Raw genomic sequence first — 6,003 nt, 5'->3', positions numbered from 1 at the left:
GCCCCAAGTAGGACCGAATCCTACTTGGGTTCCTCCTACGCCGGCCACCACCCCCGTCCTTCCTTATTTACCGGAGGGGGGAGGAAAGAGGAGGGGGGGAGGGAAGGGGGAGCTAAAGGGGATCAATTATAGCCTCTTTCAATAAGTAAGAGTGTCGAAACCAACGAGGAGCTAATGGTAGAACAAATATTTCCTCAAGTTTATCGACCACCGATACAACTCTACACATGCTTAGCGTTCGCTTTACCTAGAACAAGTATAAAACTAAAAGGACTTTGTAGCTGTTGTTGGATAGGTTTGCAAGATAATAAAGAGCACGTAAATAAAAAGTAGGGGCTGTTTAGATGAAGACACAACTAAGTTAGTTTTAGTAGAGAGCTTTTTGTCACGAGAAAGTTATTTGTCCCTAGGCAATCGATAACTAGACCGGTAATCACTATTGCAATCTTATTTGAGGGAGAGGCATAAGCTAACATACTTTCTCTTCTTGGATCATATGCACTTATGATTGGAACTCTAGCAAGCATCCGCAACTACTAAAGATCATTAAGGTAAAACTCAACCATAGCATTAAAGTATCAAGTCCCCTTTATCCCATACGGCAGAACCCCTTTACTCGGGTTTATGCTTCTGTCACTCAAGCAACCCACTATAAGCGAATCATGAACATATTGCAACACCCTACAGCGGGAATCCCTCACGCTTGCGCGACACGGGGGGCACAATAGGACAACACCAATAATAAAACAGGTAACTCAAACCAATCACGATCATCAATTAACCCATAGGACAAAACGGATCTACTCAAACATCATAGGATAGCCATACATCATTGAGAAATAATATATAGCATTGAGCACCATGTTTAAGTAGAGACTGCAGCGGGTAAAAGAGAGGTTACACCGCTGCATAGAGGAGGGAAGAGTTGGTGATGAGGGCGGTGAAGTTGTTGGTGTAGATCGCGATGATGATGATGATGGCCCCCGGCAGCGCTCCGGCGCCACCAGAAGCAAGAGAGAGAGAGCCCTCCTTCTTCTTCTTCTTCTTCTTCCTTGACCTTCTCCCTAGATGGGAGAAGGGTTTCCCCTCTGGTCCATGGTCTCCATGGCATGGGAGGGGCGAGAGCCCCTCCGAGATTGGATCTGTCTCTCTGTCTGTCTCTCTCTCTCTCTGTTTCTGCGCTTCAGATCCTACCCTTTCTTCGTTTTTATATTCCCGGAGATCCGTAACTCCGATTGGGTTGCCCTTTGGACACGATTTCTATCCGGATATTAGCTTTCTTTTGGCGAAAGAAGGGCACCAACCGCCTTACAGGTTGGCCACGAGGGTCAGGGGCGCGCCCCCCTGCCTCGTGGGCCCCTCAAGCATCGTCTCGCGTTGATTCCACTTCCCAAAATGCACATATATTCCAAAAAAAATCTAGCGTAGGTTTGGACTCCGTTTGGACTCCGTTTGATATGGTTTTTCTACGAAACAAAAAACATGCAACAAATAGGAACTGTCACTGGGCACTGGATCAATATGTTAGTCCCAAAAATAGTATAAAAATTGCCAAAAGTATATGAAAGTTGAATAATATTGGCATGGAACAATAAAAAATTATAGATACGACAGAGACGTATCATTATCCCCAAGCTTAATTCCTGCTCGTCCTCGAGTAGGTAAATGATAAAAAAGATAATTTTTGATGTGGAATGCTACCTAGCATAATCTTGATCATATGTCTAATCATGGCGTGAATATTAAGACATGAGTGATTCAAAGCAATAGTCTATCATTTGACATAAGAACAATAATACTTCGAGCATACTAATAAAGCAATCATGTCTTTTCAGAACAATATGGCCAAAGAAAGTTATCCCTACAAAATCATATAGTCTGGCTATGCTCCATCTTCATCACACAAAATACTTAAATCATGCACAACCCCGATGACAAGCCAAGCAATTGTTTCATACTTTTGACGTTCTCAAACCTTTTCAACTTTCACGCAATACATGAGCGTGAGCCATGGATATAGCACTATAGGTGGAATAGAGTATGATGGTGGAGGTTTATATGGAGAAGACAGAAAGGAGAAAGTCTCACATCGACGCGGCTAATCAACAGGCTATGGAGATGCCCATCAATTGATGTCAAAGCGAGGAGTAGGGATTGTCATGCAACGGATGCACTAAGAGCTATAAGTGTATGAAAGCTCAAACTAAAACTAAGTGGGTGTGCATCCAACTTGCTTGCTCATGAAGACCTCGGGCATTTGAGGAAGCCCATCATCGGAATATACAATCCAAGTTCTATAATGAAAGTTCTCACTAGTATATGAAAGTGACAATATAGGAGACTCTCTATATGAAGAACATGGTGCTACTCTGAAGCACAAGTGTGATAAAAGGATAGTAACATTGCCCCTTCTCTCTTTTTCTCTCCTTTTTTTGAATAGACTTCTTTGGCCTCCCCTTTTTTAGGCTTCTTTGGCCTCTCCTTTTTTTATAAAGTCCGGAGTCTCATCCTGACTTGTGGGGGAATCATAGTCTCCATCATCCTTTCCTCACTGGGGCAATGCTCTAATAATGATGATCATCACTCTTTTATTTACTTACAACTCAATATTACAACTAGATACTAGAACAAAGATATGACTCTATATGAATGCCTCCAGCGGTGTACCAGGATGTGCAATGATCTAGCGTAGCAATGACATCAAAAAAAATGGACAAGCCATGAAAACATCATGCTAGCTATCTTACGATCATGCAAAGCAATATGACAATGAATGCTCAAGTCATGTATATGATGATGATGGAAGTTTCATGGCAATATATCTCGGAATGGCTATGGAAAAGGGCAATGCACGGTACCGAAGAGGCTAGCAATGATGGAAGGGTGAGAGTGCGTATAATCCATGGACTCAACATTAATCATAAAGAACTCACATACTTATTGCAAAAATCTATTAGTCATCGAAACAAAGTACTACGTGCATGCTCCTAGGGGGATAGATTGGTAGAAAAAGATCATCGCTCGTCCTCGATTGCCACTCATAAGGAAGACAATCAATAAATAAATCATGCTCCGACTTCATCACATAATGGTTCACCATACGTGCATGCTACGGGAATCACAAACCACAACACAAGTATTTCTACTAATCCACAGTCGCCCACTAGCATGACTCTAATATCACCACCTTTATATCGCAAAACTATTGCAAGGAATCAAACATATCATATTCAGTGATCCACAAGTTTTATGTAGGATTTTATGACTAACCATGTGAATGACCAATTCCTGTCATCTCTCTAAATAGATATAAGTGAAGCAAGAGAGTTTAATTCTTTCTACAAAAGATATGCCCATGCTCAAATATAAGTGAAGCAAAAGAGCATTCTACAAATGGCGGTTTTCTAAGTGAAGAGAAACAGGTAATCCAAACTTCAAATGATATAAGTGAAGCACATGAAGCATTCTATAAAGCCATACTCAAAAGATTTAAGTGAAGTGCAATGAGTATTTTATAAATCAACCATGGACTATCTCATACCATCATGGTGCATAAAAGAAAAGTGAAAACTAAATGCAAAAGACGCTCCAAGACTTGCACATATCGCATGAACGAAATGAATCCAAAAACATACCGATACTTGTTAAAGAAAGAGGGATGCCTTCCGGGGCATCCCCAAGCTTAGATGCTTAAGTCTCCTAGAATATTTACTTTGGGTGCCTTGGGAATCCCCAAGCTTGAGCTCTTGCCTCTCCTCCTTTTCCTCATATCGAGACCTTCTCGATCAAACACTTCATCCACACAAAACTTCAACAGAAAACTTGGTAAGATCCGTTAGTATAATAAAGCAAATCACTACTCTAAGTACTGTTACAAACCAATTCATATTTTGTTTTTGCATTGTGTCTACTGTAATATAGCTTTTCCATGGCTTAATCCACTGATAGAAATTGATAGTTTCATCAAAACAAGCAAACTATGCATCAAAAACAGAACAGTCTGTAGTAATCTGAATATTCATCATACTTCTGTTACCCCACAAATTCTACCAAAATTAGGAAAAATGAACAATTTGCACAGAAAGACATTGCAAAAGGAATCAGAACAATTTGACGTTCCAGTAAAAAATGTAAAATCGCGCACTACAGCCAAAGTTTCTGTCCTGCACTGTACAAACCAACAAGCATTGTAAACATCCTAAAGGCAAACCTTGGCACGTTATTTTTATAATACAATGGAATTGTACAATGGGGTAATTATTTTTTTTGAAAAGTTTATGTAATCAAGATTCACAAAGTTTTCATGAGCATGAACAAAGTTCAAGGCTAGCTCCCACTTTAACAATGCTCGTCTTTCTCACTTTCACTTTTCTTTTTGAAAAGTTTTGGTTTCCCGTCTTTATTTTTATTTTTTTAAAACTTTATAAAAGCACTCAACAGAAATAAATGACTCTCTAAAACTTCTGGGTTGTCTCCCTGGCAGCGCTTTCTTCAAAGCCATTAAGCTAGGCATATAGTGCTCAAGTAATGGATCCACCCGAATCCCAAGGTATATCAAAGCCAATTTTAATTAACAGTGATTTGTAATTTAGAGTGAGCGCAAAGTAACATATATCATGCAACAACGAAGTCTAACTCTCTTCCTATGCATCGGCATGTCATAAAAGAACAATTCATCCACACCAAGTAAAGGTCAATGCATAGTATAAGTAGTTTCTTGCAATTTTATCATATTGGAAACATAGAGAGGTGGAGATATAGTTCCTCTCTCATAATAATTGAAAGTAGGAGCATCAAGCACATGCATATTATATTTATCAAAATCATCATGTGTAGTAGTAAAACGCAACCCGTCAATATAATCCTTAATAAGGGCAAACTTCTCTGATATAGTGTAGTAGGGAGAATTCAAAAACATAATAGGACTATCATACGTGGGTGCAATAGCAACAATTTCATGTTTAACATAAGGAACTATAACAAGTTCATCTCCATAAGCATAATTGATATTGGCATCTTGTCCATAAGCATAGCAAGCATCATCAAAAAGGGGTATTTCAAGAGAATCAATGGGATCATAACAATCATCATAGCAATCATCCTTCGGTAAGAACGAAGGGGAATTAAACAATGTATGAGTTGAAGAGTTACTCTCATTAGAAGGTGGGCACGGGTAGCTAATCCGCTCTTCCTCCTTTTGTTCTTCGCTCTCCTCCTCATCTTTTTCATCCAATGAGCTCATAGTTTCATCAATTTCTTCTTCCATAGACTCCTGCAAAATATTAGTCTCTTCTTGGACAGCGGAGACTTTCTCAATAAAAGCATCAATATCGGCATTATATTCATAATTCTCATAGCAATATTTAAGTATAGCAAAATTTTCAGGCCTATAAACTGAATCATCAAAATCTTCAAACTCTTTAAACAAAGATTCAATTTCATAAGCACCCATAAAAGCAACGAATTCTTCTATTTGTTCCACCTCATAGTAATCATATATACCATTAGCATAAGAAGCCAAGGTTTTATCATCATTGAATTCGCATGAAAAGGGAAGGTGTGGAGCCTTCATCCTAGCGCAACAAGTATAATCATTTCTCAAGCATAGTTGACGAGCATACCAATGTAACATATGAATTTGATCTCATAATAGTTTCCCTTTTTGTGTCAAGCGATGATCCCTAAAGTATTCACGTTGATCCAACGTGTCTCCCATAACATAATTGAATTGGGTTTTCTCAGGATTATTAAAGTAGTACATACTATTTTTCACATAATGAGCATCGAGGGTTTTAGGAGGTTCCCCATCTCCATGAGTAGCAAGTACACCTAATTTTTTTGGTATTTCGTGTTCTGTATCCATAACTAAAGATAGAGAACAACTAAGAACAACAAATAAAAATTACTTAGTGATAAAGCAAACAAGCACACATGAGAATGTTCACCCCACGCTATGGCTCCCCGGCAACGGCGCCAGAAAAAGGTCTTGATAACCCACAAGTA

This window comes from Triticum aestivum, chromosome 1B (genome assembly GCF_018294505.1).
Source record: "Triticum aestivum cultivar Chinese Spring chromosome 1B, IWGSC CS RefSeq v2.1, whole genome shotgun sequence".
Classification (NCBI taxonomy): Eukaryota; Viridiplantae; Streptophyta; class Magnoliopsida; order Poales; family Poaceae; genus Triticum; species Triticum aestivum.
Note: the sequence above shows the minus strand (reverse complement) of the source record.